The 20,734-nt window shown below is 53.3% G+C and overlaps 44 non-coding genes across 44 annotated transcripts; all 44 read left to right on the top strand.

Annotated features, from left to right (window-relative positions):
• Nucleotides 1–665: 665 nt before the first annotated feature.
• Nucleotides 666–747, top strand: Trnal-uag (transfer RNA leucine (anticodon UAG)). The gene has a single exon. It is a non-coding gene; the product is annotated as a tRNA-Leu (tRNA).
• Nucleotides 748–827: 80 nt separating this feature from the next.
• Nucleotides 828–909, top strand: Trnal-cag (transfer RNA leucine (anticodon CAG)). Its single transcript has one exon. It is a non-coding gene; the product is annotated as a tRNA-Leu (tRNA).
• Nucleotides 910–1,177: 268 nt separating this feature from the next.
• Trnae-cuc (transfer RNA glutamic acid (anticodon CUC)) lies at nt 1,178–1,249 on the top strand. The gene has a single exon. It is a non-coding gene; the product is annotated as a tRNA-Glu (tRNA).
• A 375-nt stretch (nt 1,250–1,624) lies between these two features.
• Nucleotides 1,625–1,696, top strand: Trnah-gug (transfer RNA histidin (anticodon GUG)). The gene has a single exon. It is a non-coding gene; the product is annotated as a tRNA-His (tRNA).
• Nucleotides 1,697–2,436: 740 nt separating this feature from the next.
• Trnal-uag (transfer RNA leucine (anticodon UAG)) lies at nt 2,437–2,524 on the top strand. Its single transcript has one exon. It is a non-coding gene; the product is annotated as a tRNA-Leu (tRNA).
• Nucleotides 2,525–2,604: 80 nt separating this feature from the next.
• Nucleotides 2,605–2,686, top strand: Trnal-cag (transfer RNA leucine (anticodon CAG)). Its single transcript has one exon. It is a non-coding gene; the product is annotated as a tRNA-Leu (tRNA).
• A 268-nt stretch (nt 2,687–2,954) lies between these two features.
• On the top strand, nt 2,955–3,026 carry Trnae-cuc (transfer RNA glutamic acid (anticodon CUC)). The gene has a single exon. It is a non-coding gene; the product is annotated as a tRNA-Glu (tRNA).
• Nucleotides 3,027–3,401: 375 nt separating this feature from the next.
• On the top strand, nt 3,402–3,473 carry Trnah-gug (transfer RNA histidin (anticodon GUG)). Its single transcript has one exon. It is a non-coding gene; the product is annotated as a tRNA-His (tRNA).
• Nucleotides 3,474–4,218: 745 nt separating this feature from the next.
• Trnal-uag (transfer RNA leucine (anticodon UAG)) lies at nt 4,219–4,300 on the top strand. Its single transcript has one exon. It is a non-coding gene; the product is annotated as a tRNA-Leu (tRNA).
• An 80-nt stretch (nt 4,301–4,380) lies between these two features.
• On the top strand, nt 4,381–4,462 carry Trnal-cag (transfer RNA leucine (anticodon CAG)). The gene has a single exon. It is a non-coding gene; the product is annotated as a tRNA-Leu (tRNA).
• Nucleotides 4,463–4,730: 268 nt separating this feature from the next.
• On the top strand, nt 4,731–4,802 carry Trnae-cuc (transfer RNA glutamic acid (anticodon CUC)). The gene has a single exon. It is a non-coding gene; the product is annotated as a tRNA-Glu (tRNA).
• A 375-nt stretch (nt 4,803–5,177) lies between these two features.
• On the top strand, nt 5,178–5,249 carry Trnah-gug (transfer RNA histidin (anticodon GUG)). The gene has a single exon. It is a non-coding gene; the product is annotated as a tRNA-His (tRNA).
• Nucleotides 5,250–5,994: 745 nt separating this feature from the next.
• Trnal-uag (transfer RNA leucine (anticodon UAG)) lies at nt 5,995–6,076 on the top strand. The gene has a single exon. It is a non-coding gene; the product is annotated as a tRNA-Leu (tRNA).
• Nucleotides 6,077–6,156: 80 nt separating this feature from the next.
• Trnal-cag (transfer RNA leucine (anticodon CAG)) lies at nt 6,157–6,238 on the top strand. The gene has a single exon. It is a non-coding gene; the product is annotated as a tRNA-Leu (tRNA).
• Nucleotides 6,239–6,506: 268 nt separating this feature from the next.
• On the top strand, nt 6,507–6,578 carry Trnae-cuc (transfer RNA glutamic acid (anticodon CUC)). Its single transcript has one exon. It is a non-coding gene; the product is annotated as a tRNA-Glu (tRNA).
• A 375-nt stretch (nt 6,579–6,953) lies between these two features.
• Trnah-gug (transfer RNA histidin (anticodon GUG)) lies at nt 6,954–7,025 on the top strand. Its single transcript has one exon. It is a non-coding gene; the product is annotated as a tRNA-His (tRNA).
• A 745-nt stretch (nt 7,026–7,770) lies between these two features.
• Nucleotides 7,771–7,852, top strand: Trnal-uag (transfer RNA leucine (anticodon UAG)). The gene has a single exon. It is a non-coding gene; the product is annotated as a tRNA-Leu (tRNA).
• An 80-nt stretch (nt 7,853–7,932) lies between these two features.
• Nucleotides 7,933–8,014, top strand: Trnal-cag (transfer RNA leucine (anticodon CAG)). Its single transcript has one exon. It is a non-coding gene; the product is annotated as a tRNA-Leu (tRNA).
• A 268-nt stretch (nt 8,015–8,282) lies between these two features.
• On the top strand, nt 8,283–8,354 carry Trnae-cuc (transfer RNA glutamic acid (anticodon CUC)). Its single transcript has one exon. It is a non-coding gene; the product is annotated as a tRNA-Glu (tRNA).
• A 375-nt stretch (nt 8,355–8,729) lies between these two features.
• On the top strand, nt 8,730–8,801 carry Trnah-gug (transfer RNA histidin (anticodon GUG)). Its single transcript has one exon. It is a non-coding gene; the product is annotated as a tRNA-His (tRNA).
• A 741-nt stretch (nt 8,802–9,542) lies between these two features.
• Nucleotides 9,543–9,630, top strand: Trnal-uag (transfer RNA leucine (anticodon UAG)). The gene has a single exon. It is a non-coding gene; the product is annotated as a tRNA-Leu (tRNA).
• An 80-nt stretch (nt 9,631–9,710) lies between these two features.
• On the top strand, nt 9,711–9,792 carry Trnal-cag (transfer RNA leucine (anticodon CAG)). The gene has a single exon. It is a non-coding gene; the product is annotated as a tRNA-Leu (tRNA).
• Nucleotides 9,793–10,060: 268 nt separating this feature from the next.
• Nucleotides 10,061–10,132, top strand: Trnae-cuc (transfer RNA glutamic acid (anticodon CUC)). The gene has a single exon. It is a non-coding gene; the product is annotated as a tRNA-Glu (tRNA).
• A 375-nt stretch (nt 10,133–10,507) lies between these two features.
• Trnah-gug (transfer RNA histidin (anticodon GUG)) lies at nt 10,508–10,579 on the top strand. Its single transcript has one exon. It is a non-coding gene; the product is annotated as a tRNA-His (tRNA).
• Nucleotides 10,580–11,320: 741 nt separating this feature from the next.
• Nucleotides 11,321–11,408, top strand: Trnal-uag (transfer RNA leucine (anticodon UAG)). Its single transcript has one exon. It is a non-coding gene; the product is annotated as a tRNA-Leu (tRNA).
• An 80-nt stretch (nt 11,409–11,488) lies between these two features.
• Trnal-cag (transfer RNA leucine (anticodon CAG)) lies at nt 11,489–11,570 on the top strand. The gene has a single exon. It is a non-coding gene; the product is annotated as a tRNA-Leu (tRNA).
• Nucleotides 11,571–11,838: 268 nt separating this feature from the next.
• Trnae-cuc (transfer RNA glutamic acid (anticodon CUC)) lies at nt 11,839–11,910 on the top strand. Its single transcript has one exon. It is a non-coding gene; the product is annotated as a tRNA-Glu (tRNA).
• Nucleotides 11,911–12,285: 375 nt separating this feature from the next.
• Nucleotides 12,286–12,357, top strand: Trnah-gug (transfer RNA histidin (anticodon GUG)). The gene has a single exon. It is a non-coding gene; the product is annotated as a tRNA-His (tRNA).
• Nucleotides 12,358–13,097: 740 nt separating this feature from the next.
• Trnal-uag (transfer RNA leucine (anticodon UAG)) lies at nt 13,098–13,185 on the top strand. Its single transcript has one exon. It is a non-coding gene; the product is annotated as a tRNA-Leu (tRNA).
• An 80-nt stretch (nt 13,186–13,265) lies between these two features.
• Trnal-cag (transfer RNA leucine (anticodon CAG)) lies at nt 13,266–13,347 on the top strand. Its single transcript has one exon. It is a non-coding gene; the product is annotated as a tRNA-Leu (tRNA).
• Nucleotides 13,348–13,615: 268 nt separating this feature from the next.
• Nucleotides 13,616–13,687, top strand: Trnae-cuc (transfer RNA glutamic acid (anticodon CUC)). The gene has a single exon. It is a non-coding gene; the product is annotated as a tRNA-Glu (tRNA).
• Nucleotides 13,688–14,062: 375 nt separating this feature from the next.
• Nucleotides 14,063–14,134, top strand: Trnah-gug (transfer RNA histidin (anticodon GUG)). Its single transcript has one exon. It is a non-coding gene; the product is annotated as a tRNA-His (tRNA).
• A 739-nt stretch (nt 14,135–14,873) lies between these two features.
• On the top strand, nt 14,874–14,961 carry Trnal-uag (transfer RNA leucine (anticodon UAG)). The gene has a single exon. It is a non-coding gene; the product is annotated as a tRNA-Leu (tRNA).
• Nucleotides 14,962–15,041: 80 nt separating this feature from the next.
• Nucleotides 15,042–15,123, top strand: Trnal-cag (transfer RNA leucine (anticodon CAG)). Its single transcript has one exon. It is a non-coding gene; the product is annotated as a tRNA-Leu (tRNA).
• A 268-nt stretch (nt 15,124–15,391) lies between these two features.
• On the top strand, nt 15,392–15,463 carry Trnae-cuc (transfer RNA glutamic acid (anticodon CUC)). The gene has a single exon. It is a non-coding gene; the product is annotated as a tRNA-Glu (tRNA).
• A 375-nt stretch (nt 15,464–15,838) lies between these two features.
• On the top strand, nt 15,839–15,910 carry Trnah-gug (transfer RNA histidin (anticodon GUG)). Its single transcript has one exon. It is a non-coding gene; the product is annotated as a tRNA-His (tRNA).
• Nucleotides 15,911–16,650: 740 nt separating this feature from the next.
• Trnal-uag (transfer RNA leucine (anticodon UAG)) lies at nt 16,651–16,738 on the top strand. Its single transcript has one exon. It is a non-coding gene; the product is annotated as a tRNA-Leu (tRNA).
• An 80-nt stretch (nt 16,739–16,818) lies between these two features.
• Nucleotides 16,819–16,900, top strand: Trnal-cag (transfer RNA leucine (anticodon CAG)). The gene has a single exon. It is a non-coding gene; the product is annotated as a tRNA-Leu (tRNA).
• A 268-nt stretch (nt 16,901–17,168) lies between these two features.
• Nucleotides 17,169–17,240, top strand: Trnae-cuc (transfer RNA glutamic acid (anticodon CUC)). The gene has a single exon. It is a non-coding gene; the product is annotated as a tRNA-Glu (tRNA).
• Nucleotides 17,241–17,615: 375 nt separating this feature from the next.
• On the top strand, nt 17,616–17,687 carry Trnah-gug (transfer RNA histidin (anticodon GUG)). Its single transcript has one exon. It is a non-coding gene; the product is annotated as a tRNA-His (tRNA).
• Nucleotides 17,688–18,428: 741 nt separating this feature from the next.
• On the top strand, nt 18,429–18,516 carry Trnal-uag (transfer RNA leucine (anticodon UAG)). The gene has a single exon. It is a non-coding gene; the product is annotated as a tRNA-Leu (tRNA).
• Nucleotides 18,517–18,596: 80 nt separating this feature from the next.
• Trnal-cag (transfer RNA leucine (anticodon CAG)) lies at nt 18,597–18,678 on the top strand. Its single transcript has one exon. It is a non-coding gene; the product is annotated as a tRNA-Leu (tRNA).
• Nucleotides 18,679–18,946: 268 nt separating this feature from the next.
• Nucleotides 18,947–19,018, top strand: Trnae-cuc (transfer RNA glutamic acid (anticodon CUC)). The gene has a single exon. It is a non-coding gene; the product is annotated as a tRNA-Glu (tRNA).
• Nucleotides 19,019–19,393: 375 nt separating this feature from the next.
• On the top strand, nt 19,394–19,465 carry Trnah-gug (transfer RNA histidin (anticodon GUG)). The gene has a single exon. It is a non-coding gene; the product is annotated as a tRNA-His (tRNA).
• Nucleotides 19,466–20,734: the final 1,269 nt, after the last annotated feature.

The raw sequence follows: 20,734 nt of genomic DNA, 5'->3' as shown, positions 1-20,734 counted from the left end.
CTCGTGTTCCGCAGGCCGCAGTTTGTACTACCACTTCATCACCAACATGTAATGTCGCCTCCCAGAGCGCGGACGTCCGCTGCTCTCTGCAGTCGAAAAGGGCAGTTGTTTGAAGTGCGATGGATGAGCAACCAGTGCCAGCAGAACAGGAAGCTGTGACGTGCACTGTTTCTACAAATGCTGGGAAAACTGGCGCCCAATGCAGCGCACGTAGCGTGGCCGAGCGCTCAAAAATAAAAAAAAAAGTAGTGTAGCGGTTATCGCGTCTGCTTCACACGCAGAAGGACCCCCAGTTCGATCCCGGGCGGGAACTGTATTTTCCATCCTATGTCGCATACTACTCCAGTGAGCCACGTCATGTGTGGATCTGCTGCATGGAAAAAAAAACAACGAAAAAAAGCGCTCTAAGGCACTGGTTTAAGGCACCAGTCTCTTCGTAGGCGTGGGTTCGAATCCAGGAGCTGCTGTCTCCTTAACTACGACAGCTACAGACAAGTGGCGTCGCTCCCATACGGCGGGCACGGCATTTTCTTGTTGTGGATGGCCTAAAGAGACGCTTCCAGTGGGAGAGCAGTGGACATACACGGCACAGCGATTGCCAAGACACTTACATTTCGGAGTGATCTTTGTACTACAAAGGAAACGTTTTGCCGGTTGTGGTCAACGGTAACGTGGCCGAGCGGTCTAAGGCGCTGGTTTTAGGCACCAGTCTCTTCGGAGGCGTGGGTTCGAATCCCACCGTTGCCAGTTTTTGCGTCTCATTTTTGTGCCGCTGCTGTGTGTTCTCGTGGGGTAGGATGCAGCTCTTGTGACGCGCGTGTTGTGTAGGTAGCGTGGCCGAGCGGTGTAAGGCGCTGGTTTCAGGCACCAGTCTCTTCGGAGGCGTGGGTTCCAATCCCACAGCTGCCAAACGTGTAATGGTTTCCTGTGTCGAAGACGGCTGCACTCATTGCCTGCAAAGAAAACAGCTTCTGCTTCGTGAATTGCCGTAGAACAGTGCGTGGTGCAACGACAGGATTTGTAGGCGCCTTTTGCTCTCATCATTGCTGGCGTTCGTGTCCACGAAATGCGTCCGGAGCACGCCGTTCTATAACGTGAGAGAGTGGATTTTTTTACAGTTGTCGTCAGTTAACCGTGCGTGATTGCTGCGTTCGCTGGAAGAGCACTGCCGTCGTTATCCGGTGTGGTCTAGTGGCTAGGATACCTGGCTCTCACCCAGGAGGCCCGGGTTCGATTCCCGGTACCGGAAATGCGCGTTTTTGTTGCTCCTCTTATGCGACTTGTGTCGACTTTGCTCGACTGACGCTACGCTGACGCGTTCAGAAAGCTACGTTAAGTATGATTCACGGCAACACCCGACGGCGAGAGAGATGCGGCGTGTGTCCACTTGTTGTCGAGCCACGTACCTGTAGCGAAGAGGCTTGGAGGACTGCAAGACATTGCCACGGAGGTGAATGCAGCTAACCACTGTAGTTAGTGTCCTGACAGCGCAGGCGCGTTCATTTGTTTGTATACATGTGATGGAGAACGTGTCTGACACTGCTGTGGCGTGACACTGTGGGCTGGGCTTTGCTGTGTACCACCACTTGCATTCCCGCCAGCTGCTTTGGCGGGCGCCTCCGTGGCCGTGATCGTCTAGTGGTTAGGACATTGCGTTGTGGCCGCAATAACCCAGGTTCGAATCCTGGTCACAGCACTTTTGAAAGTTTTGCCTTGCTGCCGTTGCTATAGAGATAGTGCACGAGTACTCGAAATTACAGTGCTCTCTTGATTTTTCACTCGTGTTCCGCAGGCCGCAGTTTGTACTACCACTTCATCACCAACATGTAATGTCGCCTCCCAGAGCGCGGACGTCCGCTGCTCTCTGCAGTCGAAAAGGGCAGTTGTTTGAAGTGCGATGGATGAGCAACCAGTGCCAGCAGAACAGGAAGCTGTGACGTGCACTGTTTCTACAAATGCTGGGAAAACTGGCGCCCAATGCAGCGCACGTAGCGTGGCCGAGCGCTCAAAAATAAAAAAAAAAGTAGTGTAGCGGTTATCGCGTCTGCTTCACACGCAGAAGGACCCCCAGTTCGATCCCGGGCGGGAACTGTATTTTCCATCCTATGTCGCATACTACTCCAGTGAGCCACGTCATGTGTGGATCTGCTGCATGGAAAAAAAACAACGAAAAAAAGCGCTCTAAGGCACTGGTTTAAGGCACCAGTCTCTTCGTAGGCGTGGGTTCGAATCCAGGAGCTGCTGTCTCCTTAACTACGACAGCTACAGACAAGTGGCGTCGCTCCCATACGGCGGGCACGGCATTTTCTTGTTGTGGATGGCCTAAAGAGACGCTTCCAGTGGGAGAGCAGTGGACATACACGGCACAGCGATTGCCAAGACACTTACATTTCGGAGTGATCTTTGTACTACAAAGGAAACGTTTTGCCGGTTGTGGTCAACGGTAACGTGGCCGAGCGGTCTAAGGCGCTGGTTTTAGGCACCAGTCTCTTCGGAGGCGTGGGTTCGAATCCCACCGTTGACAGTTTTTGCGTCTCATTTTTGTGCCGCTGCTGTGTGTTCTCGTGGGGTAGGATGCAGCTCTTGTGACGCGCGTGTTGTGTAGGTAGCGTGGCCGAGCGGTGTAAGGCGCTGGTTTCAGGCACCAGTCTCTTCGGAGGCGTGGGTTCCAATCCCACAGCTGCCAAACGTGTAATGGTTTCCTGTGTCGAAGACGGCTGCACTCATTGCCTGCAAAGAAAACAGCTTCTGCTTCGTGAATTGCCGTAGAACAGTGCGTGGTGCAACGACAGGATTTGTAGGCGCCTTTTGCTCTCATCATTGCTGGCGTTCGTGTCCACGAAATGCGTCCGGAGCACGCCGTTCTATAACGTGAGAGAGTGGATTTTTTTACAGTTGTCGTCAGTTAACCGTGCGTGATTGCTGCGTTCGCTGGAAGAGCACTGCCGTCGTTATCCGGTGTGGTCTAGTGGCTAGGATACCTGGCTCTCACCCAGGAGGCCCGGGTTCGATTCCCGGTACCGGAAATGCGCGTTTTTGTTGCTCCTCTTATGCGACTTGTGTCGACTTTGCTCGACTGACGCTACGCTGACGCGTTCAGAAAGCTACGTTAAGTATGATTCACGGCAACACCCGACGGCGAGAGAGATGCGGCGTGTGTCCACTTGTTGTCGAGCCACGTACCTGTAGCGAAGAGGCTTGGAGGACTGCAAGACATTGCCACGGAGGTGAATGCAGCTAACCACTGTAGTTAGTGTCCTGACAGCGCAGGCGCGTTCATTTGTTTGTATACATGTGATGGAGAACGTGTCTGACACTGCTGTGGCGTGACACTGTGGGCTGGGCTTTGCTGTGTACCACCACTTGCATTCCCGCCAGCTGCTTTGGCGGGCGCCTCCGTGGCCGTGATCGTCTAGTGGTTAGGACATTGCGTTGTGGCCGCAATAACCCAGGTTCGAATCCTGGTCACGGCACTTTTGAAAGTTTTGCCTTGCTGCCGTTGCTATAGAGATAGTGCACGAGTACTCGAAATTACAGTGCTCTCTTGATTTTTCACTCGTGTTCCGCAGGCCGCAGTTTGTACTACCACTTCATCACCAACATGTAATGTCGCCTCCCAGAGCGCGGACGTCCGCTGCTCTCTGCAGTCGAAAAGGGCAGTTGTTTGAAGTGCGATGGATGAGCAACCAGTGCCAGCAGAACAGGAAGCTGTGACGTGCACTGTTTCTACAAATGCTGGGAAAACTGGCGCCCAATGCAGCGCACGTAGCGTGGCCGAGCGCTCAAAAATAAAAAAAAAGTAGTGTAGCGGTTATCGCGTCTGCTTCACACGCAGAAGGACCCCCAGTTCGATCCCGGGCGGGAACTGTATTTTCCATCCTATGTCGCATACTACTCCAGTGAGCCACGTCATGTGTGGATCTGCTGCAGGGAAAAAAAACAACGAAAAAAAGCGCTCTAAGGCACTGGTTTAAGGCACCAGTCTCTTCGTAGGCGTGGGTTCGAATCCAGGAGCTGCTGTCTCCTTAACTACGACAGCTACAGACAAGTGGCGTCGCTGCCATACGGCGGGCACGGCATTTTCTTGTTGTGGATGGCCTAAAGAGACGCTTCCAGTGGGAGAGCAGTGGACATACACGGCACAGCGATTGCCAAGACACTTACATTTCGGAGTGATCTTTGTACTACAAAGGAAACGTTTTGCCGGTTGTGGTCAACGGTAACGTGGCCGAGCGGTCTAAGGCGCTGGTTTTAGGCACCAGTCTCTTCGGAGGCGTGGGTTCGAATCCCACCGTTGCCAGTTTTTGCGTCTCATTTTTGTGCCGCTGCTGTGTGTTCTCGTGGGGTAGGATGCAGCTCTTGTGACGCGCGTGTTGTGTAGGTAGCGTGGCCGAGCGGTGTAAGGCGCTGGTTTCAGGCACCAGTCTCTTCGGAGGCGTGGGTTCCAATCCCACAGCTGCCAAACGTGTAATGGTTTCCTGTGTCGAAGACGGCTGCACTCATTGCCTGCAAAGAAAACAGCTTCTGCTTCGTGAATTGCCGTAGAACAGTGCGTGGTGCAACGACAGGATTTGTAGGCGCCTTTTGCTCTCATCATTGCTGGCGTTCGTGTCCACGAAATGCGTCCGGAGCACGCCGTTCTATAACGTGAGAGAGTGGATTTTTTTACAGTTGTCGTCAGTTAACCGTGCGTGATTGCTGCGTTCGCTGGAAGAGCACTGCCGTCGTTATCCGGTGTGGTCTAGTGGCTAGGATACCTGGCTCTCACCCAGGAGGCCCGGGTTCGATTCCCGGTACCGGAAATGCGCGTTTTTGTTGCTCCTCTTATGCGACTTGTGTCGACTTTGCTCGACTGACGCTACGCTGACGCGTTCAGAAAGCTACGTTAAGTATGATTCACGGCAACACCCGACGGCGAGAGAGATGCGGCGTGTGTCCACTTGTTGTCGAGCCACGTACCTGTAGCGAAGAGGCTTGGAGGACTGCAAGACATTGCCACGGAGGTGAATGCAGCTAACCACTGTAGTTAGTGTCCTGACAGCGCAGGCGCGTTCATTTGTTTGTATACATGTGATGGAGAACGTGTCTGACACTGCTGTGGCGTGACACTGTGGGCTGGGCTTTGCTGTGTACCACCACTTGCATTCCCGCCAGCTGCTTTGGCGGGCGCCTCCGTGGCCGTGATCGTCTAGTGGTTAGGACATTGCGTTGTGGCCGCAATAACCCAGGTTCGAATCCTGGTCACGGCACTTTTGAAAGTTTTGTCTTGCTGCCGTTGCTATAGAGATAGTGCACGAGTACTCGAAATTACAGTGCTCTCTTGATTTTTCACTCGTGTTCCGCAGGCCGCAGTTTGTACTACCACTTCATCACCAACATGTAATGTCGCCTCCCAGAGCGCGGACGTCCGCTGCTCTCTGCAGTCGAAAAGGGCAGTTGTTTGAAGTGCGATGGATGAGCAACCAGTGCCAGCAGAACAGGAAGCTGTGACGTGCACTGTTTCTACAAATGCTGGGAAAACTGGCGCCCAATGCAGCGCACGTAGCGTGGCCGAGCGCTCAAAAATAAAAAAAAAGTAGTGTAGCGGTTATCGCGTCTGCTTCACACGCAGAAGGACCCCCAGTTCGATCCCGGGCGGGAACTGTATTTTCCATCCTATGTCGCATACTACTCCAGTGAGCCACGTCATGTGTGGATCTGCTGCATGGAAAAAAAACAACGAAAAAAAGCGCTCTAAGGCACTGGTTTAAGGCACCAGTCTCTTCGTAGGCGTGGGTTCGAATCCAGGAGCTGCTGTCTCCTTAACTACGACAGCTACAGACAAGTGGCGTCGCTGCCATACGGCGGGCACGGCATTTTCTTGTTGTGGATGGCCTAAAGAGACGCTTCCAGTGGGAGAGCAGTGGACATACACGGCACAGCGATTGCCAAGACACTTACATTTCGGAGTGATCTTTGTACTACAAAGGAAACGTTTTGCCGGTTGTGGTCAACGGTAACGTGGCCGAGCGGTCTAAGGCGCTGGTTTTAGGCACCAGTCTCTTCGGAGGCGTGGGTTCGAATCCCACCGTTGCCAGTTTTTGCGTCTCATTTTTGTGCCGCTGCTGTGTGTTCTCGTGGGGTAGGATGCAGCTCTTGTGACGCGCGTGTTGTGTAGGTAGCGTGGCCGAGCGGTGTAAGGCGCTGGTTTCAGGCACCAGTCTCTTCGGAGGCGTGGGTTCCAATCCCACAGCTGCCAAACGTGTAATGGTTTCCTGTGTCGAAGACGGCTGCACTCATTGCCTGCAAAGAAAACAGCTTCTGCTTCGTGAATTGCCGTAGAACAGTGCGTGGTGCAACGACAGGATTTGTAGGCGCCTTTTGCTCTCATCATTGCTGGCGTTCGTGTCCACGAAATGCGTCCGGAGCACGCCGTTCTATAACGTGAGAGAGTGGATTTTTTTACAGTTGTCGTCAGTTAACCGTGCGTGATTGCTGCGTTCGCTGGAAGAGCACTGCCGTCGTTATCCGGTGTGGTCTAGTGGCTAGGATACCTGGCTCTCACCCAGGAGGCCCGGGTTCGATTCCCGGTACCGGAAATGCGCGTTTTTGTTGCTCCTCTTATGCGACTTGTGTCGACTTTGCTCGACTGACGCTACGCTGACGCGTTCAGAAAGCTACGTTAAGTATGATTCACGGCAACACCCGACGGCGAGAGAGATGCGGCGTGTGTCCACTTGTTGTCGAGCCACGTACCTGTAGCGAAGAGGCTTGGAGGACTGCAAGACATTGCCACGGAGGTGAATGCAGCTAACCACTGTAGTTAGTGTCCTGACAGCGCAGGCGCGTTCATTTGTTTGTATACATGTGATGGAGAACGTGTCTGACACTGCTGTGGCGTGACACTGTGGGCTGGGCTTTGCTGTGTACCACCACTTGCATTCCCGCCAGCTGCTTTGGCGGGCGCCTCCGTGGCCGTGATCGTCTAGTGGTTAGGACATTGCGTTGTGGCCGCAATAACCCAGGTTCGAATCCTGGTCACGGCACTTTTGAAAGTTTTGCCTTGCTGCCGTTGCTATAGAGATAGTGCACGAGTACTCGAAATTACAGTGCTCTCTTGATTTTTCACTCGTGTTCCGCAGGCCGCAGTTTGTACTACCACTTCATCACCAACATGTAATGTCGCCTCCCAGAGCGCGGACGTCCGCTGCTCTCTGCAGTCGAAAAGGGCAGTTGTTTGAAGTGCGATGGATGAGCAACCAGTGCCAGCAGAACAGGAAGCTGTGACGTGCACTGTTTCTACAAATGCTGGGAAAACTGGCGCCCAATGCAGCGCACGTAGCGTGGCCGAGCGCTCAAAAATAAAAAAAAAGTAGTGTAGCGGTTATCGCGTCTGCTTCACACGCAGAAGGACCCCCAGTTCGATCCCGGGCGGGAACTGTATTTTCCATCCTATGTCGCATACTACTCCAGTGAGCCACGTCATGTGTGGATCTGCTGCATGGAAAAAAAACAACGAAAAAAAGCGCTCTAAGGCACTGGTTTAAGGCACCAGTCTCTTCGTAGGCGTGGGTTCGAATCCAGGAGCTGCTGTCTCCTTAACTACGACAGCTACAGACAAGTGGCGTCGCTGCCATACGGCGGGCACGGCATTTTCTTGTTGTGGATGGCCTAAAGAGACGCTTCCAGTGGGAGAGCAGTGGACATACACGGCACAGCGATTGCCAAGACACTTACATTTCGGAGTGATCTTTGTACTACAAAGGAAACGTTTTGCCGGTTGTGGTCAACGGTAACGTGGCCGAGCGGTCTAAGGCGCTGGTTTTAGGCACCAGTCTCTTCGGAGGCGTGGGTTCGAATCCCACCGTTGCCAGTTTTTGCGTCTCATTTTTGTGCCGCTGCTGTGTGTTCTCGTGGGGTAGGATGCAGCTCTTGTGACGCGCGTGTTGTGTAGGTAGCGTGGCCGAGCGGTGTAAGGCGCTGGTTTCAGGCACCAGTCTCTTCGGAGGCGTGGGTTCCAATCCCACAGCTGCCAAACGTGTAATGGTTTCCTGTGTCGAAGACGGCTGCACTCATTGCCTGCAAAGAAAACAGCTTCTGCTTCGTGAATTGCCGTAGAACAGTGCGTGGTGCAACGACAGGATTTGTAGGCGCCTTTTGCTCTCATCATTGCTGGCGTTCGTGTCCACGAAATGCGTCCGGAGCACGCCGTTCTATAACGTGAGAGAGTGGATTTTTTTACAGTTGTCGTCAGTTAACCGTGCGTGATTGCTGCGTTCGCTGGAAGAGCACTGCCGTCGTTATCCGGTGTGGTCTAGTGGCTAGGATACCTGGCTCTCACCCAGGAGGCCCGGGTTCGATTCCCGGTACCGGAAATGCGCGTTTTTGTTGCTCCTCTTATGCGACTTGTCTCGACTTTGCTCGACTGACGCTACGCTGACGCGTGCAGAAAGCTACGTTAAGTATGATTCACGGCAACACCCGACGGCGAGAGAGATGCGGCGTGTGTCCACTTGTTGTCGAGCCACGTACCTGTAGCGAAGAGGCTTGGAGGACTGCAAGACATTGCCACGGAGGTGAATGCAGCTAACCACTGTAGTTAGTGTCCTGACAGCGCAGGCGCGTTCATTTGTTTGTATACATGTGATGGAGAACGTGTCTGACACTGCTGTGGCGTGACACTGTGGGCTGGGCTTTGCTGTGTACCACCACTTGCATTCCCGCCAGCTGCTTTGGCGGGCGCCTCCGTGGCCGTGATCGTCTAGTGGTTAGGACATTGCGTTGTGGCCGCAATAACCCAGGTTCGAATCCTGGTCACGGCACTTTTGAAAGTTTTGCCTTGCTGCCGTTGCTATAGAGATAGTGCACGAGTACTCGAAATTACAGTGCTCTCTTGATTTTTCACTCGTGTTCCGCAGGCCGCAGTTTGTACTACCACTTCATCACCAACATGTAATGTCGCCTCCCAGAGCGCGGACGTCCGCTGCTCTCTGCAGTCGAAAAGGGCAGTTGTTTGAAGTGCGATGGATGAGCAACCAGTGCCAGCAGAACAGGAAGCTGTGACGTGCACTGTTTCTACAAATGCTGGGAAAACTGGCGCCCAATGCAGCGCACGTAGCGTGGCCGAGCGCTCAAAAATAAAAAAAAAAGTAGTGTAGCGGTTATCGCGTCTGCTTCACACGCAGAAGGACCCCCAGTTCGATCCCGGGCGGGAACTGTATTTTCCATCCTATGTCGCATACTACTCCAGTGAGCCACGTCATGTGTGGATCTGCTGCATGGAAAAAAAAACAACGAAAAAAAGCGCTCTAAGGCACTGGTTTAAGGCACCAGTCTCTTCGTAGGCGTGGGTTCGAATCCAGGAGCTGCTGTCTCCTTAACTACGACAGCTACAGACAAGTGGCGTCGCTCCCATACGGCGGGCACGGCATTTTCTTGTTGTGGATGGCCTAAAGAGACGCTTCCAGTGGGAGAGCAGTGGACATACACGGCACAGCGATTGCCAAGACACTTACATTTCGGAGTGATCTTTGTACTACAAAGGAAACGTTTTGCCGGTTGTGGTCAACGGTAACGTGGCCGAGCGGTCTAAGGCGCTGGTTTTAGGCACCAGTCTCTTCGGAGGCGTGGGTTCGAATCCCACCGTTGACAGTTTTTGCGTCTCATTTTTGTGCCGCTGCTGTGTGTTCTCGTGGGGTAGGATGCAGCTCTTGTGACGCGCGTGTTGTGTAGGTAGCGTGGCCGAGCGGTGTAAGGCGCTGGTTTCAGGCACCAGTCTCTTCGGAGGCGTGGGTTCCAATCCCACAGCTGCCAAACGTGTAATGGTTTCCTGTGTCGAAGACGGCTGCACTCATTGCCTGCAAAGAAAACAGCTTCTGCTTCGTGAATTGCCGTAGAACAGTGCGTGGTGCAACGACAGGATTTGTAGGCGCCTTTTGCTCTCATCATTGCTGGCGTTCGTGTCCACGAAATGCGTCCGGAGCACGCCGTTCTATAACGTGAGAGAGTGGATTTTTTTACAGTTGTCGTCAGTTAACCGTGCGTGATTGCTGCGTTCGCTGGAAGAGCACTGCCGTCGTTATCCGGTGTGGTCTAGTGGCTAGGATACCTGGCTCTCACCCAGGAGGCCCGGGTTCGATTCCCGGTACCGGAAATGCGCGTTTTTGTTGCTCCTCTTATGCGACTTGTGTCGACTTTGCTCGACTGACGCTACGCTGACGCGTTCAGAAAGCTACGTTAAGTATGATTCACGGCAACACCCGACGGCGAGAGAGATGCGGCGTGTGTCCACTTGTTGTCGAGCCACGTACCTGTAGCGAAGAGGCTTGGAGGACTGCAAGACATTGCCACGGAGGTGAATGCAGCTAACCACTGTAGTTAGTGTCCTGACAGCGCAGGCGCGTTCATTTGTTTGTATACATGTGATGGAGAACGTGTCTGACACTGCTGTGGCGTGACACTGTGGGCTGGGCTTTGCTGTGTACCACCACTTGCATTCCCGCCAGCTGCTTTGGCGGGCGCCTCCGTGGCCGTGATCGTCTAGTGGTTAGGACATTGCGTTGTGGCCGCAATAACCCAGGTTCGAATCCTGGTCACGGCACTTTTGAAAGTTTTGCCTTGCTGCCGTTGCTATAGAGATAGTGCACGAGTACTCGAAATTACAGTGCTCTCTTGATTTTTCACTCGTGTTCCGCAGGCCGCAGTTTGTACTACCACTTCATCACCAACATGTAATGTCGCCTCCCAGAGCGCGGACGTCCGCTGCTCTCTGCAGTCGAAAAGGGCAGTTGTTTGAAGTGCGATGGATGAGCAACCAGTGCCAGCAGAACAGGAAGCTGTGACGTGCACTGTTTCTACAAATGCTGGGAAAACTGGCGCCCAATGCAGCGCACGTAGCGTGGCCGAGCGCTCAAAAATAAAAAAAAAAGTAGTGTAGCGGTTATCGCGTCTGCTTCACACGCAGAAGGACCCCCAGTTCGATCCCGGGCGGGAACTGTATTTTCCATCCTATGTCGCATACTACTCCAGTGAGCCACGTCATGTGTGGATCTGCTGCATGGAAAAAAAAACAACGAAAAAAAGCGCTCTAAGGCACTGGTTTAAGGCACCAGTCTCTTCGTAGGCGTGGGTTCGAATCCAGGAGCTGCTGTCTCCTTAACTACGACAGCTACAGACAAGTGGCGTCGCTCCCATACGGCGGGCACGGCATTTTCTTGTTGTGGATGGCCTAAAGAGACGCTTCCAGTGGGAGAGCAGTGGACATACACGGCACAGCGATTGCCAAGACACTTACATTTCGGAGTGATCTTTGTACTACAAAGGAAACGTTTTGCCGGTTGTGGTCAACGGTAACGTGGCCGAGCGGTCTAAGGCGCTGGTTTTAGGCACCAGTCTCTTCGGAGGCGTGGGTTCGAATCCCACCGTTGACAGTTTTTGCGTCTCATTTTTGTGCCGCTGCTGTGTGTTCTCGTGGGGTAGGATGCAGCTCTTGTGACGCGCGTGTTGTGTAGGTAGCGTGGCCGAGCGGTGTAAGGCGCTGGTTTCAGGCACCAGTCTCTTCGGAGGCGTGGGTTCCAATCCCACAGCTGCCAAACGTGTAATGGTTTCCTGTGTCGAAGACGGCTGCACTCATTGCCTGCAAAGAAAACAGCTTCTGCTTCGTGAATTGCCGTAGAACAGTGCGTGGTGCAACGACAGGATTTGTAGGCGCCTTTTGCTCTCATCATTGCTGGCGTTCGTGTCCACGAAATGCGTCCGGAGCACGCCGTTCTATAACGTGAGAGAGTGGATTTTTTTACAGTTGTCGTCAGTTAACCGTGCGTGATTGCTGCGTTCGCTGGAAGAGCACTGCCGTCGTTATCCGGTGTGGTCTAGTGGCTAGGATACCTGGCTCTCACCCAGGAGGCCCGGGTTCGATTCCCGGTACCGGAAATGCGCGTTTTTGTTGCTCCTCTTATGCGACTTGTGTCGACTTTGCTCGACTGACGCTACGCTGACGCGTTCAGAAAGCTACGTTAAGTATGATTCACGGCAACACCCGACGGCGAGAGAGATGCGGCGTGTGTCCACTTGTTGTCGAGCCACGTACCTGTAGCGAAGAGGCTTGGAGGACTGCAAGACATTGCCACGGAGGTGAATGCAGCTAACCACTGTAGTTAGTGTCCTGACAGCGCAGGCGCGTTCATTTGTTTGTATACATGTGATGGAGAACGTGTCTGACACTGCTGTGGCGTGACACTGTGGGCTGGGCTTTGCTGTGTACCACCACTTGCATTCCCGCCAGCTGCTTTGGCGGGCGCCTCCGTGGCCGTGATCGTCTAGTGGTTAGGACATTGCGTTGTGGCCGCAATAACCCAGGTTCGAATCCTGGTCACAGCACTTTTGAAAGTTTTGCCTTGCTGCCGTTGCTATAGAGATAGTGCACGAGTACTCGAAATTACAGTGCTCTCTTGATTTTTCACTCGTGTTCCGCAGGCCGCAGTTTGTACTACCACTTCATCACCAACATGTAATGTCGCCTCCCAGAGCGCGGACGTCCGCTGCTCTCTGCAGTCGAAAAGGGCAGTTGTTTGAAGTGCGATGGATGAGCAACCAGTGCCAGCAGAACAGGAAGCTGTGACGTGCACTGTTTCTACAAATGCTGGGAAAACTGGCGCCCAATGCAGCGCACGTAGCGTGGCCGAGCGCTCAAAAATAAAAAAAAAAGTAGTGTAGCGGTTATCGCGTCTGCTTCACACGCAGAAGGACCCCCAGTTCGATCCCGGGCGGGAACTGTATTTTCCATCCTATGTCGCATACTACTCCAGTGAGCCACGTCATGTGTGGATCTGCTGCATGGAAAAAAAACAACGAAAAAAAGCGCTCTAAGGCACTGGTTTAAGGCACCAGTCTCTTCGTAGGCGTGGGTTCGAATCCAGGAGCTGCTGTCTCCTTAACTACGACAGCTACAGACAAGTGGCGTCGCTCCCATACGGCGGGCACGGCATTTTCTTGTTGTGGATGGCCTAAAGAGACGCTTCCAGTGGGAGAGCAGTGGACATACACGGCACAGCGATTGCCAAGACACTTACATTTCGGAGTGATCTTTGTACTACAAAGGAAACGTTTTGCCGGTTGTGGTCAACGGTAACGTGGCCGAGCGGTCTAAGGCGCTGGTTTTAGGCACCAGTCTCTTCGGAGGCGTGGGTTCGAATCCCACCGTTGACAGTTTTTGCGTCTCATTTTTGTGCCGCTGCTGTGTGTTCTCGTGGGGTAGGATGCAGCTCTTGTGACGCGCGTGTTGTGTAGGTAGCGTGGCCGAGCGGTGTAAGGCGCTGGTTTCAGGCACCAGTCTCTTCGGAGGCGTGGGTTCCAATCCCACAGCTGCCAAACGTGTAATGGTTTCCTGTGTCGAAGACGGCTGCACTCATTGCCTGCAAAGAAAACAGCTTCTGCTTCGTGAATTGCCGTAGAACAGTGCGTGGTGCAACGACAGGATTTGTAGGCGCCTTTTGCTCTCATCATTGCTGGCGTTCGTGTCCACGAAATGCGTCCGGAGCACGCCGTTCTATAACGTGAGAGAGTGGATTTTTTTACAGTTGTCGTCAGTTAACCGTGCGTGATTGCTGCGTTCGCTGGAAGAGCACTGCCGTCGTTATCCGGTGTGGTCTAGTGGCTAGGATACCTGGCTCTCACCCAGGAGGCCCGGGTTCGATTCCCGGTACCGGAAATGCGCGTTTTTGTTGCTCCTCTTATGCGACTTGTGTCGACTTTGCTCGACTGACGCTACGCTGACGCGTTCAGAAAGCTACGTTAAGTATGATTCACGGCAACACCCGACGGCGAGAGAGATGCGGCGTGTGTCCACTTGTTGTCGAGCCACGTACCTGTAGCGAAGAGGCTTGGAGGACTGCAAGACATTGCCACGGAGGTGAATGCAGCTAACCACTGTAGTTAGTGTCCTGACAGCGCAGGCGCGTTCATTTGTTTGTATACATGTGATGGAGAACGTGTCTGACACTGCTGTGGCGTGACACTGTGGGCTGGGCTTTGCTGTGTACCACCACTTGCATTCCCGCCAGCTGCTTTGGCGGGCGCCTCCGTGGCCGTGATCGTCTAGTGGTTAGGACATTGCGTTGTGGCCGCAATAACCCAGGTTCGAATCCTGGTCACGGCACTTTTGAAAGTTTTGCCTTGCTGCCGTTGCTATAGAGATAGTGCACGAGTACTCGAAATTACAGTGCTCTCTTGATTTTTCACTCGTGTTCCGCAGGCCGCAGTTTGTACTACCACTTCATCACCAACATGTAATGTCGCCTCCCAGAGCGCGGACGTCCGCTGCTCTCTGCAGTCGAAAAGGGCAGTTGTTTGAAGTGCGATGGATGAGCAACCAGTGCCAGCAGAACAGGAAGCTGTGACGTGCACTGTTTCTACAAATGCTGGGAAAACTGGCGCCCAATGCAGCGCACGTAGCGTGGCCGAGCGCTCAAAAATAAAAAAAAAGTAGTGTAGCGGTTATCGCGTCTGCTTCACACGCAGAAGGACCCCCAGTTCGATCCCGGGCGGGAACTGTATTTTCCATCCTATGTCGCATACTACTCCAGTGAGCCACGTCATGTGTGGATCTGCTGCATGGAAAAAAAACAACGAAAAAAAGCGCTCTAAGGCACTGGTTTAAGGCACCAGTCTCTTCGTAGGCGTGGGTTCGAATCCAGGAGCTGCTGTCTCCTTAACTACGACAGCTACAGACAAGTGGCGTCGCTCCCATACGGCGGGCACGGCATTTTCTTGTTGTGGATGGCCTAAAGAGACGCTTCCAGTGGGAGAGCAGTGGACATACACGGCACAGCGATTGCCAAGACACTTACATTTCGGAGTGATCTTTGTACTACAAAGGAAACGTTTTGCCGGTTGTGGTCAACGGTAACGTGGCCGAGCGGTCTAAGGCGCTGGTTTTAGGCACCAGTCTCTTCGGAGGCGTGGGTTCGAATCCCACCGTTGACAGTTTTTGCGTCTCATTTTTGTGCCGCTGCTGTGTGTTCTCGTGGGGTAGGATGCAGCTCTTGTGACGCGCGTGTTGTGTAGGTAGCGTGGCCGAGCGGTGTAAGGCGCTGGTTTCAGGCACCAGTCTCTTCGGAGGCGTGGGTTCCAATCCCACAGCTGCCAAACGTGTAATGGTTTCCTGTGTCGAAGACGGCTGCACTCATTGCCTGCAAAGAAAACAGCTTCTGCTTCGTGAATTGCCGTAGAACAGTGCGTGGTGCAACGACAGGATTTGTAGGCGCCTTTTGCTCTCATCATTGCTGGCGTTCGTGTCCACGAAATGCGTCCGGAGCACGCCGTTCTATAACGTGAGAGAGTGGATTTTTTTACAGTTGTCGTCAGTTAACCGTGCGTGATTGCTGCGTTCGCTGGAAGAGCACTGCCGTCGTTATCCGGTGTGGTCTAGTGGCTAGGATACCTGGCTCTCACCCAGGAGGCCCGGGTTCGATTCCCGGTACCGGAAATGCGCGTTTTTGTTGCTCCTCTTATGCGACTTGTGTCGACTTTGCTCGACTGACGCTACGCTGACGCGTTCAGAAAGCTACGTTAAGTATGATTCACGGCAACACCCGACGGCGAGAGAGATGCGGCGTGTGTCCACTTGTTGTCGAGCCACGTACCTGTAGCGAAGAGGCTTGGAGGACTGCAAGACATTGCCACGGAGGTGAATGCAGCTAACCACTGTAGTTAGTGTCCTGACAGCGCAGGCGCGTTCATTTGTTTGTATACATGTGATGGAGAACGTGTCTGACACTGCTGTGGCGTGACACTGTGGGCTGGGCTTTGCTGTGTACCACCACTTGCATTCCCGCCAGCTGCTTTGGCGGGCGCCTCCGTGGCCGTGATCGTCTAGTGGTTAGGACATTGCGTTGTGGCCGCAATAACCCAGGTTCGAATCCTGGTCACAGCACTTTTGAAAGTTTTGCCTTGCTGCCGTTGCTATAGAGATAGTGCACGAGTACTCGAAATTACAGTGCTCTCTTGATTTTTCACTCGTGTTCCGCAGGCCGCAGTTTGTACTACCACTTCATCACCAACATGTAATGTCGCCTCCCAGAGCGCGGACGTCCGCTGCTCTCTGCAGTCGAAAAGGGCAGTTGTTTGAAGTGCGATGGATGAGCAACCAGTGCCAGCAGAACAGGAAGCTGTGACGTGCACTGTTTCTACAAATGCTGGGAAAACTGGCGCCCAATGCAGCGCACGTAGCGTGGCCGAGCGCTCAAAAATAAAAAAAAAAGTAGTGTAGCGGTTATCGCGTCTGCTTCACACGCAGAAGGACCCCCAGTTCGATCCCGGGCGGGAACTGTATTTTCCATCCTATGTCGCATACTACTCCAGTGAGCCACGTCATGTGTGGATCTGCTGCATGGAAAAAAAACAACGAAAAAAAGCGCTCTAAGGCACTGGTTTAAGGCACCAGTCTCTTCGTAGGCGTGGGTTCGAATCCAGGAGCTGCTGTCTCCTTAACTACGACAGCTACAGACAAGTGGCGTCGCTCCCATACGGCGGGCACGGCATTTTCTTGTTGTGGATGGCCTAAAGAGACGCTTCCAGTGGGAGAGCAGTGGACATACACGGCACAGCGATTGCCAAGACACTTACATTTCGGAGTGATCTTTGTACTACAAAGGAAACGTTTTGCCGGTTGTGGTCAACGGTAACGTGGCCGAGCGGTCTAAGGCGCTGGTTTTAGGCACCAGTCTCTTCGGAGGCGTGGGTTCGAATCCCACCGTTGACAGTTTTTGCGTCTCATTTTTGTGCCGCTGCTGTGTGTTCTCGTGGGGTAGGATGCAGCTCTTGTGACGCGCGTGTTGTGTAGGTAGCGTGGCCGAGCGGTGTAAGGCGCTGGTTTCAGGCACCAGTCTCTTCGGAGGCGTGGGTTCCAATCCCACAGCTGCCAAACGTGTAATGGTTTCCTGTGTCGAAGACGGCTGCACTCATTGCCTGCAAAGAAAACAGCTTCTGCTTCGTGAATTGCCGTAGAACAGTGCGTGGTGCAACGACAGGATTTGTAGGCGCCTTTTGCTCTCATCATTGCTGGCGTTCGTGTCCACGAAATGCGTCCGGAGCACGCCGTTCTATAACGTGAGAGAGTGGATTTTTTTACAGTTGTCGTCAGTTAACCGTGCGTGATTGCTGCGTTCGCTGGAAGAGCACTGCCGTCGTTATCCGGTGTGGTCTAGTGGCTAGGATACCTGGCTCTCACCCAGGAGGCCCGGGTTCGATTCCCGGTACCGGAAATGCGCGTTTTTGTTGCTCCTCTTATGCGACTTGTGTCGACTTTGCTCGACTGACGCTACGCTGACGCGTTCAGAAAGCTACGTTAAGTATGATTCACGGCAACACCCGACGGCGAGAGAGATGCGGCGTGTGTCCACTTGTTGTCGAGCCACGTACCTGTAGCGAAGAGGCTTGGAGGACTGCAAGACATTGCCACGGAGGTGAATGCAGCTAACCACTGTAGTTAGTGTCCTGACAGCGCAGGCGCGTTCATTTGTTTGTATACATGTGATGGAGAACGTGTCTGACACTGCTGTGGCGTGACACTGTGGGCTGGGCTTTGCTGTGTACCACCACTTGCATTCCCGCCAGCTGCTTTGGCGGGCGCCTCCGTGGCCGTGATCGTCTAGTGGTTAGGACATTGCGTTGTGGCCGCAATAACCCAGGTTCGAATCCTGGTCACGGCACTTTTGAAAGTTTTGCCTTGCTGCCGTTGCTATAGAGATAGTGCACGAGTACTCGAAATTACAGTGCTCTCTTGATTTTTCACTCGTGTTCCGCAGGCCGCAGTTTGTACTACCACTTCATCACCAACATGTAATGTCGCCTCCCAGAGCGCGGACGTCCGCTGCTCTCTGCAGTCGAAAAGGGCAGTTGTTTGAAGTGCGATGGATGAGCAACCAGTGCCAGCAGAACAGGAAGCTGTGACGTGCACTGTTTCTACAAATGCTGGGAAAACTGGCGCCCAATGCAGCGCACGTAGCGTGGCCGAGCGCTCAAAAATAAAAAAAAAAGTAGTGTAGCGGTTATCGCGTCTGCTTCACACGCAGAAGGACCCCCAGTTCGATCCCGGGCGGGAACTGTATTTTCCATCCTATGTCGCATACTACTCCAGTGAGCCACGTCATGTGTGGATCTGCTGCATGGAAAAAAAAACAACGAAAAAAAGCGCTCTAAGGCACTGGTTTAAGGCACCAGTCTCTTCGTAGGCGTGGGTTCGAATCCAGGAGCTGCTGTCTCCTTAACTACGACAGCTACAGACAAGTGGCGTCGCTCCCATACGGCGGGCACGGCATTTTCTTGTTGTGGATGGCCTAAAGAGACGCTTCCAGTGGGAGAGCAGTGGACATACACGGCACAGCGATTGCCAAGACACTTACATTTCGGAGTGATCTTTGTACTACAAAGGAAACGTTTTGCCGGTTGTGGTCAACGGTAACGTGGCCGAGCGGTCTAAGGCGCTGGTTTTAGGCACCAGTCTCTTCGGAGGCGTGGGTTCGAATCCCACCGTTGACAGTTTTTGCGTCTCATTTTTGTGCCGCTGCTGTGTGTTCTCGTGGGGTAGGATGCAGCTCTTGTGACGCGCGTGTTGTGTAGGTAGCGTGGCCGAGCGGTGTAAGGCGCTGGTTTCAGGCACCAGTCTCTTCGGAGGCGTGGGTTCCAATCCCACAGCTGCCAAACGTGTAATGGTTTCCTGTGTCGAAGACGGCTGCACTCATTGCCTGCAAAGAAAACAGCTTCTGCTTCGTGAATTGCCGTAGAACAGTGCGTGGTGCAACGACAGGATTTGTAGGCGCCTTTTGCTCTCATCATTGCTGGCGTTCGTGTCCACGAAATGCGTCCGGAGCACGCCGTTCTATAACGTGAGAGAGTGGATTTTTTTACAGTTGTCGTCAGTTAACCGTGCGTGATTGCTGCGTTCGCTGGAAGAGCACTGCCGTCGTTATCCGGTGTGGTCTAGTGGCTAGGATACCTGGCTCTCACCCAGGAGGCCCGGGTTCGATTCCCGGTACCGGAAATGCGCGTTTTTGTTGCTCCTCTTATGCGACTTGTGTCGACTTTGCTCGACTGACGCTACGCTGACGCGTTCAGAAAGCTACGTTAAGTATGATTCACGGCAACACCCGACGGCGAGAGAGATGCGGCGTGTGTCCACTTGTTGTCGAGCCACGTACCTGTAGCGAAGAGGCTTGGAGGACTGCAAGACATTGCCACGGAGGTGAATGCAGCTAACCACTGTAGTTAGTGTCCTGACAGCGCAGGCGCGTTCATTTGTTTGTATACATGTGATGGAGAACGTGTCTGACACTGCTGTGGCGTGACACTGTGGGCTGGGCTTTGCTGTGTACCACCACTTGCATTCCCGCCAGCTGCTTTGGCGGGCGCCTCCGTGGCCGTGATCGTCTAGTGGTTAGGACATTGCGTTGTGGCCGCAATAACCCAGGTTCGAATCCTGGTCACAGCACTTTTGAAAGTTTTGCCTTGCTGCCGTTGCTATAGAGATAGTGCACGAGTACTCGAAATTACAGTGCTCTCTTGATTTTTCACTCGTGTTCCGCAGGCCGCAGTTTGTACTACCACTTCATCACCAACATGTAATGTCGCCTCCCAGAGCGCGGACGTCCGCTGCTCTCTGCAGTCGAAAAGGGCAGTTGTTTGAAGTGCGATGGATGAGCAACCAGTGCCAGCAGAACAGGAAGCTGTGACGTGCACTGTTTCTACAAATGCTGGGAAAACTGGCGCCCAATGCAGCGCACGTAGCGTGGCCGAGCGCTCAAAAATAAAAAAAAAAGTAGTGTAGCGGTTATCGCGTCTGCTTCACACGCAGAAGGACCCCCAGTTCGATCCCGGGCGGGAACTGTATTTTCCATCCTATGTCGCATACTACTCCAGTGAGCCACGTCATGTGTGGATCTGCTGCATGGAAAAAAAACAACGAAAAAAAGCGCTCTAAGGCACTGGTTTAAGGCACCAGTCTCTTCGTAGGCGTGGGTTCGAATCCAGGAGCTGCTGTCTCCTTAACTACGACAGCTACAGACAAGTGGCGTCGCTCCCATACGGCGGGCACGGCATTTTCTTGTTGTGGATGGCCTAAAGAGACGCTTCCAGTGGGAGAGCAGTGGACATACACGGCACAGCGATTGCCAAGACACTTACATTTCGGAGTGATCTTTGTACTACAAAGGAAACGTTTTGCCGGTTGTGGTCAACGGTAACGTGGCCGAGCGGTCTAAGGCGCTGGTTTTAGGCACCAGTCTCTTCGGAGTCGTGGGCCCGAACACATCGCGCGCTCGCTGCGGCGTGTCGGGCGGTGTTTACGGGTGCTTCGTGGCGGCGGCGGCGGTTGCTTCGCGGCGCGGTTTTTCATCTGTGCTGTACTTTTTAGTGAAGTGAGTACTATGGATCACGGTGATTCCGAGGATCGTCAGAATAACATTCAGTGCGCCTTTGATCGATCGGTAATTCGGCCGTCCGCTTTCGAAATTCATAAATGGCTTCGCGAGGATTTGAACTTAACGGACAGTGACGTTCTTGGTTTGCAATTGGATTCCTTTTTGAACTCTTTGTTTTTGAAGTTGCCAACTCCCGAAATGTGTGACACTCTTGTAACGGCCAATGACGGTGTGCGACAATTTAAGCACTTTGATGGCAGAATTAGTAATGTTGTGTTGTCTAATGCTGGTTTTGGTATACGGACAGTGCGTGTTTTCAATCTACCGTTTGAAATGCGGAA

The sequence above is a fragment of the Schistocerca cancellata genome, unplaced genomic scaffold (genome assembly GCF_023864275.1).
Source record: "Schistocerca cancellata isolate TAMUIC-IGC-003103 unplaced genomic scaffold, iqSchCanc2.1 HiC_scaffold_422, whole genome shotgun sequence".
Classification (NCBI taxonomy): domain Eukaryota; kingdom Metazoa; phylum Arthropoda; class Insecta; order Orthoptera; family Acrididae; genus Schistocerca; species Schistocerca cancellata.
This window is presented reverse-complemented; position numbering and strand designations above follow the sequence as displayed.